We start from the raw sequence: 19,857 nt of genomic DNA on the forward strand, positions 1-19,857 counted from the left end.
CTGCAGCTGGGTCCCTGCTGTACTTTAGATTTGCTGTGTGACTTCAGGCAGATCAAACACCCTTTCTGGGCTGCACATTACAGCAGGGCAATGAGTTTGGTGTTTTTTTTTTTTTTTTTGGTGTGTGTGTGTGTGTGTGTGTGTGTGTGTGTGTGTAGTACTGGAAATGGAACTCGGGGACATTCTCTGAGCTACACTCCTAGCCCTATTTTTTATTCTTTATTTTGAAACAGGGTCTCACTGAGTTGCAAATGGCCTCACTAAATAGCTGAAGCTATCCGTGAACCATGATCTTCCTGCCTCAGCCTCCCAAGTGCTGGGCTTACAAGGGTGCGCCGCCACACCCGGCAAGGGCAATGGTTTTGAAGCCTTCTCTCTACCGATCCCCCACCTTGAGGCTTCTTCCTGAAGAAAAGACAGAAGCTTAATGTCAAGAACCAAAATAAGGGCACATGCTCTGATTGGCTGGGACTGGGGCTAGAGTCCCTGCCCACTCCCTCCAGCATCACCCTCACAAGCAGCCCTGGATCTCTGCAGGATGCAGGCCTGAACCTTTGCACCAGTTCTCTCCAAAGCTTCATGAGGACCTAGACCTTCTCAGCCACACCTCATCCTGGCTGGTGGTCCTCTGCTGCAGGACTTGCCTAGTGCATGTAGGTTGCCACTAGGTGTCCATGGCATCCCCTCCTCCCCCAGAGCTACGTCAAACAAAAACGCCTCTACACTGGGAAATGTCCCTTGCATGGGGAAGGGGCAAAACCATCCAGTTGGGAGCACTGGCCTAAGCCACCTCTCCACTAGGCGGAACCTCAGAACCTCCTGGCCATTTGGAGTTAAGGGCGATGCTCAGAGACCTTTCTTTAGAGATGGTCCCAGCCCAGACCTTGGCTGGCCCTGGCTGCACTGCCGGCAGACCTTGAGCTGTCCCGTCCCCAGGAGCCTTCTCCCTCCCTGCAGAAGCGTGCTGTGCCCCCAGCAGGCTGAAGAGCCTCCACCATCACACATGCCAGGCTGCTCACAGTATGTATTCAGGGTGGGCCCTACTGTGTGTCACTTAGGGATGGCATGGGGTGGGCAGGACACGAGATGTCCACACCTGCCTCAAGATGCTGAAGTTAGCCAGGCGTGGTGGCACATGCCTGTAATCCTAGTGTTTGGGAGGCTGAGACAGGAGGGTCATAGGTTTGGACCAAACTCAGTAACTTAGTGAGACACTCAGCAACTTATTGAGACCCCATTTTGAAAATAAAACTGGGGTGGGAAGTAGCTCGGAGGTAGAACAGCCCTGGATTCAATTCCTAGTACCATGCACACACACACCAAACAAACAATAACAACAACAACAACAAAAAAACCAGTCTGGGCGTGGTGGTGCATACTTGTAATCCCAGCATTTGGGAGGCAGAGGCCAGAGGATCGTGGTTCATGGCCAGCCTCAGCTACTTAGCAAGGCCCTTTGCAACTTAGTGAGACCCTGTTTCAAAACAAAGAATAAAAAAATAGGGCAGGAGTTATAACTTGAAGGTCAAATTCCCCTGGGTTCCATCCCCAGACTTGCAATAAATAAATAAATAAATAAATAAATAAATAAATAGAACTAAAAAACAGGGCTGGGGGTGTAGCTCAGAGATAGAATGCCCCTGGGTTCCATCCCCAGTACCACAAAAAACCCAATGCCTCCCAAAACTATAGCAAAGCAAAAGATGCTGAAGGTGGGTGAGCCAGACATCTGGGCAAAGAATTAGAACGCCACAAGATATGGAAAAATGTCTTTGATAAGGTCTTAATGGAAACCAGTACACAAAGCATGGTCAGATGTTTGTAAGAGCTGCTTGGAAAGAGTTATATCAAAATGTTGCAGTGGTTGGTTGTCTAGATGGTGATGAGTCTTAAGTGCCTGGAGGAGGGCGGAGCCATCCTGGAGGCGGGAGGAGGGAGGAGGGAGGAGGGAGGAGGGAGGAGGGAGAAGAGTCTCTTCTGGGATACCACATTTTTCTCCTTGCTTTTTTCCTGCTTACTGACAAAAATAATAACAGCCTATCTTACTAAGCACTTACTATGAGCCACGGTTGCTAAGCACATTATACAACAACTCATTTAATCCTCATGGACCCAAAGAAGCCTGCCCAATCCCAGCCCTTATTTCTCATTGCTCCTCCAAGTGTGGCTGCATTTAAGGAGATGTTTTTCTTCCCTTAGAGGACTAGTATCTGTTCTTTATTTCTGAAGGGAAATACTCCGGTTTCTTTTAACTTATTAACATTTCCTCGATTTTCTGCAATGCCCAGAGATTTCTTTTCACCAGATGGGAGGGGGCGGACATGGTATAACTTAGTTTCTGTCCACAGCTCAGGGTCCTGACAGGAGGATCTGTAAAGTCAGGGGGGAGCTGCAAGAGGGGCCAGAGCGTTCTGCTTCGAGGAGAAGTCGTCCAGAGAAGGGGACCAGTGATCGCAGTTTTGGGGAAGTGGATGAGCTCACCCGGTGAAGCTGGTGGGAAGGAAGGACCTTTGTGACCAAGGCGTGGCCTTGTATCTGGGACACAGAGGGGATGTGGGATGAGGGAGCACCGGAAATGAGGCCGGGAGGTGTCCAGGGTCTTGGTCTCAGGACAGGGATGCTTAGGAGCTGGGGCATTATTCTCAGGGCACTGGGGAGCCACTGAAAGGTTTAGGCAAGTGAGGGCCTGGCTGGGGTGGGGCATGGGAGTTCAAGCTGCCGTGTCATGAAGAGTTGGAGGTAGAAAGCCAGTGACAGGCCGTGGCACCAGCCCAGGCTGTCACCGAGGAAGGGACAGTGTGGCAGAAATGGAAATGTGGATTCAGATGATGTGGATTCCATACCTCCTGCCCCAGCCCTCACTCAGTTATGAACCCCCAGGAAGGCACTTCCATCCAAGCCTTCATGTCAGGAAAGATGACACTTATTTGGGAAAAGCACTTGCTCGCTGACACATAATAAGGGGTATAAGTGGTACCCCCTTTCCTAACCCTTGATGCAGAAGCTGGTGACCAGTGTTCTCTGCATCCCCCAGCTGGTCCCAGGAGAACCTGAGGCTCCGGGGCAGAGACACCCCACAGTGCTGTCAGGGCAGACCTGAGAGCCAGGACAGTTGCTGAAAGGTGGAGGAGATGGAAATGGAGCCAGCGGAAATGGGCTAGACTCCTGGATTCCAATCAGCATCCAATCCCAGCCACACCGTGTCTGGCTGGGTCCTCACCACAGCCCAGGACGATTATTCACAGATATGACTATCCCATTGTATAAGGTGAGAGGAGGCCCAGGGCTGGCTTAATAAGCCCTATAGCTCCCTGGGGAGGGGTCCTCACTCCACTTTATGCTGTAAGAGCAGCAAGTGGCCAGAGACTCCTGGCTAGGGGTGGCTGAGGCAGGACAGAAATCATGCCTTACCAACGTCAGGCCTGAGTTTTCAGCCTGGGCCAGAGACTCAGGGTTAAGCAGAACCCAGGCCTAGGCCTCAGCATCACCAACCAGTGACTCACCTGGGGACTTCAGGCAGGGGGGAGGTCTGTCTTGCCACACCCTGCAGGGATGCCTGTCCCTGCAAAATTCAGGGTCCTCGAGGTCCCACTTGCATCTCCCCTGAGCCCACAAATGCTCCAACCAGACTGCTGGCTGCCTTTGCTCCTGAGACCAACTGTCCCCACCTCCAGGCTAAGCCCAGCCAAGTCCGACGGAGGCCTGCCTGGTCCTCCTCTCAGCTCAGCCACTCTGAGCTTCTGAGCCTTACTCTGTAGTTACCCTTATCTGAGTGACAGGTTTCTGTTGTAAAATGGGGCCATTTATACAGACCAGACCTGTGAAGATGGAAAGAAATATGGTATTGAAGGACCTCACTGACCAGAGGAGCCCACACTCCAAGAACGCTAGTGCTCTTGGGTGGAATATGTCCTGAGAAATAAGGACCTCCCTGACCCGCTCTGTGACTCAGGCAGATTTCCATCTCTGGGCCTGAGGTCCCCTCTGGACAGGACTGCTTGGAGGTTAGACATCTCTGTGCTAGGAAGAGAGGGAATCACCATCGGCAAGTTGGGGAATTCTTGTCCATGGCTGAGGGAAATATGACCAAGTCTTTGGTTTGTTGCAGCATCTAGGAAACAAACAAAAAATAACAACCCAGCTAAGCACGGTGGCCCACGCTTGTAATCCCAGCATTCGGGAGGCTGAGACAGGAGGATCCAGGTTCGTGGACAGCCTCAGCTATTTAGTGAGGCCCTTTGCAACTCAGTGAGATCCTGTTTCAAATAAAGAATAATAAATAGGGCTGGGGGGGGTGTAGCTTGGAAGAATGCCCCCGCGTTCCATCCCCAGTAACACAAAACAAAAACAAAAACACACATAAACAACCTAGAGCTGGGCTCGGTGGCACACACCTATAATCCAAGTGCTTAGGAGGTGGGGACAGGACAGCAACCTAGTGAGACCCTGTTTCAAAACAAAATAAAAAATAAAAACAGCTGGGGGGTGAAGCTTGGAGCTAGAAGGCCCCCAGGTTCAATACCCAGTACCACACACACAAAACAAAGGAACCAAAAAACAGCTGCTTCTGGACCCATGATTCTAGTCCCTCAGGACTCATCATGCTGAGATTTTGTACAACTCTGCACATGTGTTCCTACTGCCATCTTCCTCCTAAGACCACCCTGGTGTCCCACAGAATCCTTCTTCATGGCTCTCAAATCACCTGTTCATCAAAACTACCTTTGGCCAGACTTTTCTTTTCTTTTCTTTCTTTCTTTTTTTTTTTTTTTTCCAATGCTGGTGATTGAGCATTCTACCTCTGAGCTATACTCCCAAACCAATTTTATTTATTTATTTATTTTTTATTTTGAAACCAGGGTCTTGCTGAGGCTGTCCTTGAACCTGTGATCTTCCAGTCTCAGTCTCCCAAGTACTGGGATTACAAGCAGCGGCCACCATACCTGGTTTTAGCCAGTTTCTTAACCTGCATCACACAGATACAGGTGTCCACAGGAGGGCTGCGCAGGGAAGCTGGGTCCCAAGCTCTGGCCTTCCTGCTGCGGGCAGTGACCTCACATACTCGGAGCTCTTCAATGCCTCCCGGGCCAGAATGTGGGTCGAGGCAGGTCCCCGGGGCTTGCTCTCTAACTAACCTCTGCGAGAAGGAAAATCCAGATTGGATCACACAGGATGCAGAAAACTCTCGGACAAGTGGCTTCCCCTCTTGGAGCCTCGGTTTCCCTTTCTGTGGAATGGGCGTGCGAAGGCCCTCACCACTGAGCAAAGATTGCTCTCCCACCCGGTCTCTATTCGCCGGCGCTGGAGGTCGGGGCCAGCGCGCCCCACCCGGCGCCCCGCGCCCCACCCCGCGCCAGCCCCGCGCTGTCGCTTTAAGGCCGGCGGGCGGGGCGGGCGGGGCGGCGCCGCACCTGGGCCGGACGGTCACCGGCGTCCAGGACGCGGGGCCCGGGCCGGGCGGGGTGGCCACTGCTGGCGTCGCGGGCGGCTGGAGTGGACCCGACCGTCGCGGCTGCGAGAGTTCCGGCTGGACCCGGAGCCCCTTGAGCGGCCGGAGGGCGCCGCAGGCTCTGGCCCCCGCCCCGCCGCACCATGCCCTGAGCCGCCCGGGCCCGACGCCGCGATGACTGCGCCCCAGGTGCGTGCGCCCCTCTCGCTCCCCCAGGGCCACCTCCGCCCTCGCGAGACCGGCCCGCGGGACTGCGCCAGCCCTTGGCCTTGCCCACGCCTCCCGGCCACCCGGGCGCGGAGCCTCAGCTGGCCGGGTGGCCTTAGGACATTCAGGGACTCAGTTTCCCCGACAGTTACATGGGAATGGATCGGGCCACTTCTTGTTCAGACGGTCTTGTCTTTACAGAAGCTGGCACCTACAGTGCCCTTTGGTGGTGGAGGGAGGGGCCATGGCACAGCCACCCTCCCGGCAGAAATCGTGGACAGCTCGCCTCAGGGGCCCCAGTGTCCTTGGGACAGACGCTGTTGTGAACTCTAACTGCCAGGACACCTGTCAAGTGCTTGGTGTGGTGCCAGCCAGGTAAGTGCCCGGCACACATCTGCTGCTGGCCCGCTCAAGTACACAGGCCAGGAGACTGGACACAAAATGTCCACGGGGAGGCTGTGGGCATCTCTAGGGCGGGGACAGGACTCCTGCTGTCTTGTATTTCGTACTTTTATTCTCTTCGGAAGAAACAGCTGTAGTTTTCTAAGAGTAGAAGGCATGTTGGGCGGCAGGCATGCCCGTGCCAGGTAGAGAGCTCTTTAAGTGCTGAGAACGGGGCTGCCGCTGGCCTTGGAAAACTCCTTCGCCTTTTTGAGCTGTCTCCTCGCTTGTAAAATGGGGATCTTTGCCTGCCCTGCCCACCTGCCTCTGTTGTGGGGAGTCACACCACCGGACAGGGATCCCAGCAGGTCCCTTCAAGGAGGGGAGTGGGGCCTAGGATCCTCCCCCAGGCAGGACTGTTCTTGGGTTTTACTGATGAGAAAAATTTCAGGATTTGTCGGAAGCAAGGTGCTAGCAAGGATTTATTTAAGGACAGCAAAGGTACACAAACCCAGAGGCTAAACGTGTCCTTGCCTCTCAAGAAGAAAGTGGCAAGTCTGACTGTATGCATGATTTTCCTGGGGGGAAAAATGTGCAGGTCCTCAGGCAAATTTATTTGAAAATCAAGTCCCATGACAATCATTCTATATTTAGAGTTGAGACTGTTTCTCTTTGGTCAAGCAGTCTAGCCCTAAATCATCTGTGGGCACATTGTGTAAGACTTTGAATCTGGTGGCATTTAATTTATGTTTCTGTTCTAGTTGATCTGGTGCAAACATAGGCTGAAGCTTTTGTTCTAACTAAAGGGACAAGCCTGACTGGTCATGCTTATAGAGCTAGTCTTCATCTGTTGAGGGTCTTTCTCTTCCTGAGAGCCTGCCTGTCTCAATCTGATGAGAAGCTGGGGTGAAGGGGAACTGTGTTTCTGTTTGTGTGTGTGTGTGTGTGTGTGTGTGTGTGTGTGTGTGTGTGTGTGTGTGTTACTGGAGATGGAACCCGGGGATATTCTACATCTGAGCTACACCCCAGCCCAATTTTTTTCTTCTTTATTTTGAAACAGAGTCTCACTGAGTTGTAAAGGGCCTCACTAAATAGCTAAGGCTGGCCGCAAATCCAGATCCTCCCGTCTCAACCTCCCAAATGCTGAGATTACAAGCGTGCGCCACCACGCCCGGCTAGGTTTCTGTTTTTGATTTGTGTGATGGACTCCCCATGCAGGTTTCTTTAGCCTTTCCTCTTGACAGCCTCTCGGGCTGACGTGGGGAGGACGAAGTCAGGGTTTTTTTTTTCCTCTCCCTGTGTGAATATACCTTGATTTGGAGGCAGGAGACACTTGCCCTAAGCCCAATTCATAAAGGCAGAGAACTGCAGGACATTCACAGGTGGCTTTTCTCTATGCTGTCCATGGTCTGGGGGTTCAGGGAGGCAGGCACAGGAGAGGGTCACACAGAGGTGAGCGCTGTGGGTGAACAAGAGCCAGGGGGCCGTAGCCGGTATACAGAAAGTTCTCAGGTGAGAGCCGGGCTGAGCCTGGAGGGGAGATATCAGGAAGTTGCCAGGCAGAGGGAACAGTGGGTAAAACTAATGATCCAGAGGCTGGCTTGGGGACAGCCTGGACCCGAGTGTCAGCCTCGTCCGGCCTGTGGGGTCTGGGGCCAGGCTTCCTCTCAATACTTTTCCCCTGTGCGACATTTATTTTCAATTAATTGAGATGACACTTTTTGTACACTTTGGTCTACTAAATTGAGATGTCCTGAGTGCTTGCCCTTTGTTAAACATTTGTTCTAAGCTTGGGTTAACATTAATTATTACATCAAGAAGTTATGCCATAGTTCACTGACCATGTTGTCATACTTGGGACAGTTAAGCTCTTTTTAAACCACAACCATTGGGGGGGGGGCATGCTGGTACAGGCTTATAATCCCAGTACTTGGGTGTCTAAGACAGGATTGCAGGTTTGCGGCCAGCCTTAGCAACTTAGTGAGGCCCTGTTTCAAAACAGAAGGATAAAATAGGGCTAGAATTAGAATCTCCCTGGGTTCAATCCTCAGTAACACACACACACACACACACACACACACACACACACACACACACGCATGCTCACACACACATATACCACCATTAAAAAACAAGGCCGTGGTGAATATTCTTTTGCATGAAGTCTTGCTACATGTTGTAAATTTCACCTTCAGATTTTCAGCGTTCTCTTTCACACTTGTTCTGGGTCTTGGTGTCTTCCCCTGTCAAATAAGATAACAGCTGGACCTCACAGGATTGTGATCAGGCGAGGCCGGTTAGAGGCTAAGCAGCGCTCCCCAGTCTTGGAGGGCCTGGGACCCACCAGGTGTACAGGGGGAGCCTTATACCCACCGGGTCACGAGGCCCCTAAGGCCTGGAGAGAGGAGCAGGGTGAATGTGGTTTATTAAGCTCACACGTTTATTAAGCTCCTGCTGTGTCCCAGACATGGTTCTAGGAAGCTGATCTACATTATCTGTGACCTTCAAAGTAGCCCTGCAAAGTTTGGGGTATCAACTCCATTTCACGGGTAAGGAAAATGAGGCATGGGAAGTCTGACGGCCTTCCAAGATGGCACAGTGACCTCAGGCAGAGGAGGGCTAAAGCCCAGGTCTCTAGTACTTTCCACACGGCTCATTTCCTCTTCTCTCTCCTGTGTCCAGCCCTGCGACAGGCGCCGCGTGGCCTCCACCCTCCGCTATTGCCTGACGCTCGGCGGCACGGTGGTTCTGGTGGCCGGGATACTCTGCTTCGCCTGGTGGAGTGAAGAAGAGGCGCGGGCCCAGCCTGCTGCGCAGGAGCCCCCCGCCCAGGCCCCCCGCCCCCTGCTCAGGTCGGTCAGCTTCTTCTGCTGCGGCGTGGGCGGGCTGCTGCTGCTCCTCGGCCTGCTGTGGTCGGTCAAGGCCAGCATGCAGGGGCCGCCCCGGCAGGACCCGTACCACCTGTCCAGAGACCTGTACTACCTCACTGTGCAGTCTTCGGAGGAGGAGAGTTGCAGGTCAGTGGGGCGGGGTGGGGACCGCAGGGGGCTGACCACAGCCACGTGGTCCAGGGTTTGGTCAGCCAACCTGGCCGAGAGCCTGGACCCCAGGCCCCGTTCTGTGCCCTGGGGATGCGAAAGCTGATCAGAGCGATCCTGAAGGAGGTCAAAGCCCTGTGGCAAGCCAGGCGTGGTGGTGCGTGTTTATAATCCCAGTACTTGGGAGGCAGAGACGGGAGGATCGCGCAGGTTCGAAGCCAGCCGCGCGCCCTGGCTTAGGAGACCCTGTTTCCAAATAAAAATGTAAAAATAGGTCTGGGAGTGTAGCCCAGAGGTAGAAGGGCTTCCAGGAACCCCAGTACCAAAAAAAAAAATAATAAATAAATAAAAAATAAAAAATAAAGAATAAAGCCGGGCATAGTGGCACACGCTTGTAATCCCCACGCTTGGGAGGCAGAGACAGGAGGATCGCACAGGTTTGAAGCCAGCCAGGCTGGCTTAAGAGACCCTATTTCCAAATTAAAAAAAAAAAAACTAAAAATAGGTCTGGGAGTATAACCTGGAGGTAGAAGGGTTTCCAGGAACCTACCACCAAAAAATAATAATAATAAAAATAAAAATAGTAAAGAATAAAAAATAGGGGTGGGGGTATGGCTCAGAGGTAGAATGCCCCGGGGTTCAATCCACAGTACAGAATAAAAAGGAAAAAGGCCGGGTGGCTCACACAAACCAGAGTAGTTAGAGCTACATCGTAGGAGCAGGTGCGGTCTCGCTGGGATGTGGAGAAGTCCAGGCAGGCTTCCAGGAAGAGGTGCAGTTGAGCCCAGTGGGGTGACAGAGGGGTTAAGAGCCCAGGCATAGGAAGGAGTCAGACCCACTGGGGTCCTGTCCTGGTTCTGTCAGTAACTAGCTGAGGGCTTCAAGACGCTCGTGAACCCTCCTCCCCACCTCAGTTTCTTCATCTGAAATTAAACTGGAGCAATAGCATCAATGATAGCGCACACCTGCGTGGCCCTGCCAGGCGCTTTCATGCATCCAGGCACCGCCCCTGCAGCAGCCTCCAAGCAGCCACTGCTATTTGCAACATTTGTTGAGGAGGAGCGTGGGGCACGAGACAGGAAGTAACTTGCCCAAGGACACCCGGCTGGTGTGTGTCAGAACCCTGACCCGAGCTCAGGCAGCCAGGGAACCCTGGGGGCCGAGTGAGGGGGTATAGAGCTTAGCCAGTGCCCGGCGCACAGTGAACACCAACTCTTCCTCAGATGGGCAGGGGTGACTTAGGCAGGCTGGGAGCCGAGTAAACCTCGATCCTCCTGTCTCCTTTTTTAGTTTTTTGAAACCGTCTCACTAAGTTGCCAAGGGTGTCACTAAGTTGCTGAGGCTGGCCTCAAACCTGAGATCTTCCTGTCTCAGCCTCCCAAGTATTGGGATTACAAGTGTGTGTGGCTATGCCTGGCTGGACATTTTTTTTTAATCTTTGCCCATGAAGTCTGATTTCCACAGACACGAGGCCTCTGTGTGTGTGTGTGTGTGTGTGTGTGTGTGTGTGTGTGTGTTCCGTATGCACATCTGCGCTTTACACATAGGACATCACCCCTGCCCGAGAGCGAATTTTGCCCTGATGAGACTGCATTTCCCTGCGCCCTCAGCATGTGCTAATTTCCAACATGCTACACACCAGGGGCCCGCAGGCCTCACCTGTCCTTCTGCAGCAGCCAGGGTCAGGGTGGCTGTTGCTATTTGCAGAAGAGGAAGGGAGGGAGGCACCGCGGGAAAGCAGTGGAGGTCTGGTGGGAGCTGATGGCTGCAGAGCTCACCCCTCCCCCACAGCCCCGGAAGTGCTGGATTCGGTGCAGGCCTCACTCCGGTAAGCCAGCCTGGCACTTGGGTGCCCTTCTTCCCTTAGTTAGAGGGAGCGTGCCTTCCGAGTGACAAGAGTTCCTGCTATGGCTGAGACTCCTTGAGACCATACCCAGCAGGCAAGGCAGCCACTCAGCCCCCTAGATAGACCTTGGTGAGAGGGAAGGATAGGCCCTTGGGGAGCTCTCAGCCAAATCTGGCTCTCAGAGAACCCGACTGACCACCTGACCCCACAGCAAGCTTGTAGCACTAGGAACCAGGCCAGGCTCAGGTGCTCTGGCCAGGAGCTGGCTCCTCCCCACCCAGCCTGGTGTGAGTGTGGGGCCAGGTGTTGTCCATACACACAGCTATGTTGATGCAACAGGGTCCAACCTGACAGGTGGGGCCGCTCTCCTCACTCTCAGGGTGCCCGGCAGGGCACCCATTCAAGAGGCTCTGACACCCAAGTCTTAGATTCTGCAGCTGGGGTGGCTGGGTATGGAGGACGCACTCCTGCCAGTGTACTGCTTCCTGTCCCTGAGGCTGGCCCAACTCTTCTGTCCCTGGAGCTCAGCTGCTGCCCCCCACAGAGGCAACTCTGCCTCCCCTGTCCCCAGGGTCCTTGCTCTCTGGGGGTACCTGGCTGTGGGTAAATTCAGGTCAGAGACATAGGCCTCCCAGCATCCCTGCCTTCAGCGAGCCCTCCTCTCTCCTCCTCCCCTCCTCCTCCTCTTCTTCTTCTTCTTCTTCTTCTTCTTCTTCTTCTTCTTCTTCTTCTTCTTCTTCTTCTCTTTCGTCTCCTTCTTCTCCTCCTTCTTCTCCTTCTTCTTCTTCCTTTTCTTCTTCTTTTTGGTACTGAGGAATGAACCCAGAAGCATTCTACCTCTGATCTACACTTCTAGCTTTATCTATCATCTCTATCATCTGTCTATCAGGAACAGGGTCTCACTAAGTTGTTGAGGGCCTAAGTTGCTGAGGCTGTCCTTGAACCTGCGATCCTCCTGTCTCAACCTCCCGAGTACTGGGATTACAGACCTGTGCCACCACGCCCAGCTTCTGCCCCCCCCCCCCCCGTTTTTGGTGGTACTGGGGTTCCTGGAAGCCCTTCTACATCCGGGCTACACTCCCAGACCTATTTTTATATTTTTATTTGGAAACAGGGTCTCTTAAGCCAGCGAAACCAGCACGATCCTCCTGTCTCCGCCTCCCAAGCACGGGGATTACAAGCCACCACGCCCGGCCGCTTCTGCCCCTGTTATAAGCTGTGTGTCTGTGAAGGTTTCTGCACTTTCTGAGCCCCATCTGATTCCTCAGCCTTCAGCTAAGAGTGACAGACAGACCTTTTCCTAGGATTGCTGTTAGCTCCGGCAAGATGAAAATGGGGGAGGTGGGCACACTGTGAAGTGCCTGCACACATTAGCTTTCTCTGTTGACTGCGTTTTGCAGTTTGCAGTGTCCTCTCACGACCACTGTCTGATCCGAGACGGAGCTGTGTGTGAGGCGCGCGTGAGGATCAGGCCCACTTTACAAAAGGGAGCCTGGATGTGGAGAGGCCTGTGGCCTGGGGAGAGGTGTGGCTGGCGGAGTCGGCCTGAGCTCTGTGGTCAGGCAGAGGGGGCTCTGCCACTTGGTGCGTGGCTGTTCCTCGCCTGTGGCACAGTAGGTGCAGTTTCCACCATGTGGCCGTAAACCTGAAGGATGACAGAGCTCAAGTTAAGTGTTGGGCGAGTTGTATGTGGTCCCCTGTCCTTTTCCCTGTCCCCTCCTGAGTTTGCTGACGGGCAGTGGAGCCAGCGCCAGCCCAGGCTCCAGAGAGTGGAGTGGGCCCTGGCCTGCTGGAGCTCTCTGCACATGGAGACCAGCGTGGCAGGACTGCCCCACACAGCCAAGGGTGCCCTACCAGAACCCATGAGAGTGGGACGGGAGCCCTCCCAGGGGTGGGCCCTCCCAGGGGTGGGCACCTTGGCCTCCTGCACAGGGCTTTGTTCCCCGAGTTCCCGACCTTCTAGACCACAGCCCTGGAGACTTAGCTGGCCACTGAGGAGGCAGGAGGTGCATAAGGGCCGCTTTGCATCTGCCCCATAAGCAAACTTCCTGTTGTGGGCTGAGCTCACAACAGGAAGCTCAGCCCACATGTGCCCCACCCTGCCAGCTGCCACCCGCTGGGGTGGCCCTGGGCACCCCTGTCTCAGATCTCTAGGGAAGAGCAGGGCATGGCCAGGAGAGAGAGGAGGAGAGAGGCCAGGAAGGGACAGGCTCTGGAAGCCCATTACTCAGATTTTTCAGAGTGTCATCAATGCTTTTTTCCATCTCCCCCTGTCCCTATGTCTGTAAAATAGGAATTATTATCCCATTTTTGGATGAGAAAAGAGGTTCATAGAAGGAATGAACAGGGTCCAGGTCATCCACCAATAGAATCCAGCTCGCCTGTCTCCAGGAGCACTATTCATGATCCTCCCCCGCAAAGGATGCTGGGAGCTCAGGATGGGCAAGGGCCCTCTTGGCCTCCTCAGCCGCAGGGCTCCTGTGGTACCTTGCATCCTCCTACCATACAGGCTGGCTCAAATCCAGGTCACCCTCGGCCTGCTCTGTCACCCTGTCTGTGACAGGCGTGGTGTGCCTCTCTCCAGGGGCGTCTCTGAGGGCTGCAGTGGGCTTGGGCCAGAAGACATTGCCTAGGAAGGGCCATCCCCAGCGGTCACTGGGTGCTCCCAGGAGGCACAGCAGTGGGGTCACAGTGTGGGCCCTTGGCACAGACTCCTCTCCCTACCTCTTCTGTCCCCAGGGATGGCCTCTTGCCACTGGTCCCTCCCTCTCTAGACAGTAAGACCACTAGTATGGAGGGAATTGAGTCCCCAGACTGACCCTAGGAAAGGGACTTGGTGGTGCTGAGCCTTGATGACAGCCTTGTCCTCACCAGAGCTCTTTGATGGCTCCTATTTATACAGCTCATGCTAAGTGCCATCGTACATTATCTCATTTAGTTTTTACAGTGTCCTAGAGATGGGTACCATTATTGTCTCCATTTTACACATAGGGAAACTGAGGCCCTGATTAGTAGCATCATTATCCTATGATCTCCCACAAATAATGTGTCAGAGCAGGGAGTTGAACCAGCTGGTGCCCAACTCATAACCAGCCTTGGCAGGACTCGTACTGAAAGTGACCCTCAGGATCACCTAGTCAGCCCCGTGTCTGGCAGTGACCCAAAGCTGTAGCAGCCAGGACCTTGGCCCAGTGACATTCCCATCTTGCAGGACCTGGGCTGGGAAGGGGCACTGACTGCCTGGGATAGACCCACCAGGGCTTGAGAGGGTAAAGGCTGGTCTTCTCGTCATCTTGGGGTGGCTGGGACGCAGGCGACCTGTGCTTGGAATCTGGCCTACAGGAGTGGCCTTTCCCTCAAGTCTCTATAGGGTAGTTCAGTTGTCTGGGGCTGGGGTGAAGATTCACAGAAAGCTAAGCTGTGCAGGGTCAGAAGTGGTTGGCTTTGGAGGTGGTAAGCGCTCCATCTCTAGAGGCATGCAAATCCTGGTAATCAGTAGGCAGACTTCCCATCGCAGAGTTTGAAGTATCCAGATGGGGAAGTCTCCCATTCTGTCCTGAGCATCACGACTCTGATCTTATAAAGGACATTTCGGTAAGCTGAGGGTCTTATGTCCATGGGTCATCATTCAGATTTCAACAAACACCCCAAATACCTGCCCTTGGCCCCTGGACAGCCAGGCAGCCATCCCTACAGTTATGGAAAAGGGCACTGAAGGAGCCCAGAGCAGGGAGTGGGGCTTTGCTGGGGCAGGGACAGGCCAGAACACATCCCAGAGGAATCTCAAGGCCAAGTAGGGAGTGGCAGCAGATAAGGGGCCTGGGAAGGACCTTTCCCTGTAGAGGGAACCGTGGGGCATGGGGTGGGGAGCACAGGTTGGCAGGGCTGCCCATGTCGAGCTGCAGCTGTCTGTGGGGGCACTTAGGGAGCTACAAAGATTAGGATCAGGGTCTGGAACACAGTAGGCTTCTGTCCTGGCCCCCACTGACAGCTTCTCTTCTCTTTCTGTAGGATCGCAAAGGTAGCTGCCATCCCCACATATGAGGAAGCCGTGCGCTGCCCATGGGCTGTGAGCCCCCCTGAGCCACCTGCATACCCCCCGGAGGAGGACCTGAAGGGTTGCATCCCAGGGGACGCCCTGCTGAGGACCCTGCCCCTCCCGCCTCCGCCCAGCTACCAGAGCGTTTTCCCTGCTCCTGAAGCCCTCCCTGGAGAGACCACACCTGCTCCAGGTGCCTCAAGTGCCTTCCCAGGCCAGGTTCAGACTGCAGGGCAGGAAAGTAGCTGGCTCCTAGCAAGCCCTGGAACTGGTGACAAAAATGATGAGGCTTTTCCGGACTTTCCTACAGCACCTGGTGCCCAGTAAGCACTCAACAAGTGTTTGTTGCCAAATGCTGTTTTATGCATATATTACTATATAACAAACGGCCTTTAGTGGTTTTAAATAAATCCCATTTTAGCTAGTCTCATGATCACTATGCACACACAGTAGGCTCCCGTGGCTCATCTGCCCAACATGGGATCCGTGAAGCTTTAGCCACCAGGGGAAGGACGTCCAGGCTGGAGCGCTCCTTGTGGCTGGCAGCTGGGAGATTTTGAGTAGAGAACCCGGGCCCTGGAGACAGCGGCAAAACAGGTCCTAGTTCACACACCGAGTTAGGACCAAAAGAGCATGGACCCTAGCCGGGCATGGTGACGTACCTGTAATCCCTGTATTTGAGAGGCTGAGACAAGAGGAACGCAGGTTCGAAGCTAGCCTTCGCAACTTAGTGAGGTTGTCAGTAACTTAGTGAGAACTGTTTCCAAATAATAAAAATAAATAAATAAATAAATAAATAAATAAAAGGGCTGGGAGTATAACTCAGAGGTAGAATGTCCCTGAGTTCACAATAAATAAATAAGTAAATAAATAAAATAAAAATATAGCTGGAGGTGTGTCTTGGAGGTAAACTACTACTAGGTTCAATCCCCCCCAAAAAACAAAGGACATGGATTCTGAACTCTGCCTGCCTGTGCACTGGCCATTTGCTACGTGGTGACCTTGGATGGTGACTTTCCCAACCTTTGCTTTGGTCTCCTCGTCTGTAAGTTGTTATTGAGAACTACAGCGGCACTAGCCCTACCTCAGATGGACGGGTGACATGGTGCCGTGGTCGCAGAGCCCAAGGCTCAGTGCTGATAGGGCACATGGTGAATGCAGGTGTCAGCCCTATCAAGTGCAGTGGTTACTGGGCCTCATCAGTAGCGGTAACTTTCCTTCACCAGTGCAGACTTGGCCTCCGCCCTGCCTCCTGTGACAGGGAACCCACCATTTCCCCTTGCCTTCCAGTTATGGCAGAGATATCTACTTTCTGTCCAGCTACAGTCTATAACCCAGTATCTCTGCCCCGTCCCATTTCAGAGGAGAAAACCGGTTCAGTGAGGTGAAGTGACCCTCTCAGGGCCCCACAGCAAGCAGGGGTTCAAAGGCCTGGCGCTCAGTGGGTTCCCGAAGGGCAGCAGCCCCAGGGCCCGCTGTGTGCTGGGCCCGGCCCTGTGCCCTGTTGTGATTGATTTGCAACAGAAACTCAGACAGGCATGAAGTCAAGGTATGCTGCTTAATTTATTGTGAAATACAAATCCCTAGCCTATCAGAGGCCTCGGCCAGAGGACTCTCACCAGTCCCTGGAGAGCAGGGCGTTGTCCGGAGGTCGTTCACCAAGTGCAGCAGAAGGATCTTATATCACAGTGGTGCAGGCTTCTGTCACTCACCAATGGGAGAACTGTCTATGAGCATCTGATGGTCATCTTGAGGAATTGCCTGGATGCTACCAGGGAGTGCCCAGCTACTAGGGAGTACCAGTGTGGTGTCTAGCCACAGATGGCAGAGTGGAGTTCAGAGTCTCACTTCAGCCAGACCTTGGGCAGAGGGGCGGGGGGGGGGAGCTGTGCTTGCTGTTCCTTCCTCCAGAGTTGTTGGGGGCATCCTCACCGACCTGCGAGACTTTTGGAAGCACCAAGCCCTGGGCCCCCTCAGGGCCCCCTCCCTCCTCACCTGGGTCATCGGTTCACCTCGCCCCCTCTGGGGTTACCCAGGGCAGGGCCTTTCCTTGCTGACCTTATTTGTCAGACACTCTGCAGTTCCTAAGGGGTTAATGGTGTGACCTGCTACCCCCAGAGTGAGGAATTCCCTCAGAGCAGGTGAGCTGCAGGTGTGACCATCAGGCCTCATTTTTCCAGGTGGAGCTCAGGGGCCAGGAGGGAGGACTAGGGGCAAGGAGAGCTTTTCTCTTCATGTCGCTTCTCAGTGTCCCAATCCAAAGAGCTCTAGAGGGACAGTGACTGTTCAAGGTCACCAGCCCCTCGAAGGCCAGCCCAGGCCAGGGCAGGCTGCTGCCCCCTTCTGGTCTGCCTTGGCCTTGCTGCAAACCGGATCCAGCGTCCTCTGGTGGGGAGCCCCAGCCAGGAGCTACATGCAGGCCAGGGCTGCTGCTCTGCCGCCCTGAGTAGGCACTGTCTGCCTCCTGGTCCATCTCCTCCTGGGCCCAACTGTCCACCGAATGCACTCATACTCACACCTCGTCTTGCGTGGGCCACCACAGACTCAGACGTTAGAAACCCCCTGCCCCAGGCTTAGGTCTCTCTCAAGCCTTCACTGGCCCCTCCCAGGCTTCCGTCACCCTCCACGCCATCAGACGACCCCTTCCCTCAGAGCTCTCCACCTTAAATCAGTCCATCCCAGTCAGAAATCTCCCGTAGTACTTGGGAGGCTGAAATAGGATCCCAGACTCCAGACCAGCCTCAGGGACGTAATGAGATCCTCCTGTTTCAAAATAAAAAGAGCTGAAGGCATGGCTTGGAGGTCCAACGCCCCTGGCTTCGATCTTGAATACCAAATAAAAAAGAAAAAGAAAAACGAAAGTGGGATTCAGTAAGAATGAAAACTCTTTTGGACAACAATTGTAGAGATCCCTTTGGCTTCTGGAAATATCCTCCTGCCGGCACTTGCCTCTGGCCTCCCTCGGTCCTGGCCCACTTCTCTGTTCACAAATACCATCCAGAGCCTTCCCTGCTCTAGCCCCAAGGGCACACAGTGAACAAGACAAAGTCAGCATCCAACGGGGGCTCGGGCTCCAGTGGGGGACAGACAGACAGAAAAACTAATAATGTACAAAAGATGGTGACAAATGCTATGGAAAAAGTAAGCTGGGACAGGAGGACAGGAGGGCGCCATACAAACCCCTGGAGGAGGAGCACTCCAGGCAGAGGGATGGCGGGTGCCACCTGGGATGCCTGTGCACCCCAGGAACAGGGGAGCCAGGTGGTGGAGGAGCCTGATCTCAGTATCCAGGGCCTTGTAGGATGTCTCGAAGTCTTGGCTTTTACTCTGAGGAGACAGGGAACGGTTCCAGGGCTCTGAGCAGAGCGCTGACATGATCTGACCTAGTATTTGGGTTAGAAAGAGGCCTGTTGGTGGGAGAGGGATACTGGGGGCTCAGGCCAGGGTGATGAGCAGTGGCTGGAAGAGAAGCTGTGGGATTCTCACGTCTTAAAGGTAGAACCACGATGTAAGATGTGGAGTGGAGAGGTGAGGACAGGCCCCCAGGGCCAGCTGGGTGGGAGGGTGGAGTGGAGGGGAGGGCGGATGTGGGGAGAAGCCGCAGCCCTGGCTTGGTCTGGAGTCTTACCTCCAGCTCTATCAGTGGGCCCCGTCTCTGGGCTTCTGCACATGCCAGCTTCTCTCCCAGAAGACTTTCCCTGTCCTGTCAGATGCGCAGCTGGCTTCTCCAGGACTCCTTCTGCCCATCTGTCCCTGCATTTGCCTCACCCCTTCGGTCCACCTGGGTTCTGTGCTGGCGCTGGCCTCACACATCCTGTGCTGCCGAAGCCAGGACCGAGTGCCGGGATCCTGAAGTCCTGGCTTATCATAGTGTCTACTCCTCAGGGTGCCCACCTAGTAGGGGCCCAGCCAGAGACTGACTGAGGACCTGGTTTGAATTCGAGCTCTGTCACTGTGGGCCTCGGTTTCTGCAACTGTCAAATGGGAAGGTTCCTTCTCCTCCCAGCTTCTGAGCCTCTTGGAGGCAGGTTTCCCTTTCACGATGCCCAATCTCTTTAACCAGGAAGAAAACAGAGGTTAGCGCGCCCTCTGCTGGAGGACGTGCGGCCCCTCCCGGCCCTCCCGCCCCTCCTCCACCACGCAGGGGAGGAAGGCGAAAGGGGGTTGGGAGAAGGGAAGAGCAGAAACTGCCTGGAACATTTCCAGTGCACCGTGCATAATTTCCTGATTTAATCCTCATCACCACGACGAGGTTAGATTTGACCCATTTTTCTGGGCACCTATTTATCCCAGAATTTCTTACTTGTCAACCCCCCCCCCCTTTAGAACACAGAGAAAAGGGGCAAAAAGGCTGAATCGTAGAGAAGAAAAGGTCGCAGGAAGAGGAGCGTGCTGGGTGAGCACAAGGCCTCTCAAGAATGGCTAAACCAGCCGGGTGAGGTGGCGCACGCTTGTAATCCCAGTACCTGGGAGGCTGACATGGGAGGATTTGGGGCCAGCCTCAGCTACTGAGTGAGGCCCTTTACAGCTCAGTGAGACCCTGTTTCAAAATAAAAGAATAAAAATCAGGGCCGGGGCCGGGCGTGGTGGCGCAGGCTTGTAATCCAGGCGCTTGGGAGGCTGAGAACAGGAGGATCGTACACGTTCGAAGCCAGCCTCAGCTACTGAGTGAGGCTCTCAGCAACTTAGTGAGATCCCGTTTCCAAATAAAAAATATAAAATAGAAAACCTCTGGGTTCCACCCCCAGTACCACCAAAAGAAAAAAAAAATAAGGCTGGGGGGTGTAGCTTGGAGGTAGAATGCCCCTGGGTCCCATCCCCAGTACAAGAAGAAGAAGAAGAAGAAGAAGAAGAAGAAGAAGAAGAAGGAGGAGGAGGAGGAGGAGGAGGAGGAGGA

The sequence above is a fragment of the Muscardinus avellanarius genome (assembly GCF_963383645.1).
Source record: "Muscardinus avellanarius genome assembly, chromosome: 3".
In the NCBI taxonomy this organism is placed as follows: Eukaryota; Metazoa; Chordata; class Mammalia; order Rodentia; family Gliridae; genus Muscardinus; species Muscardinus avellanarius.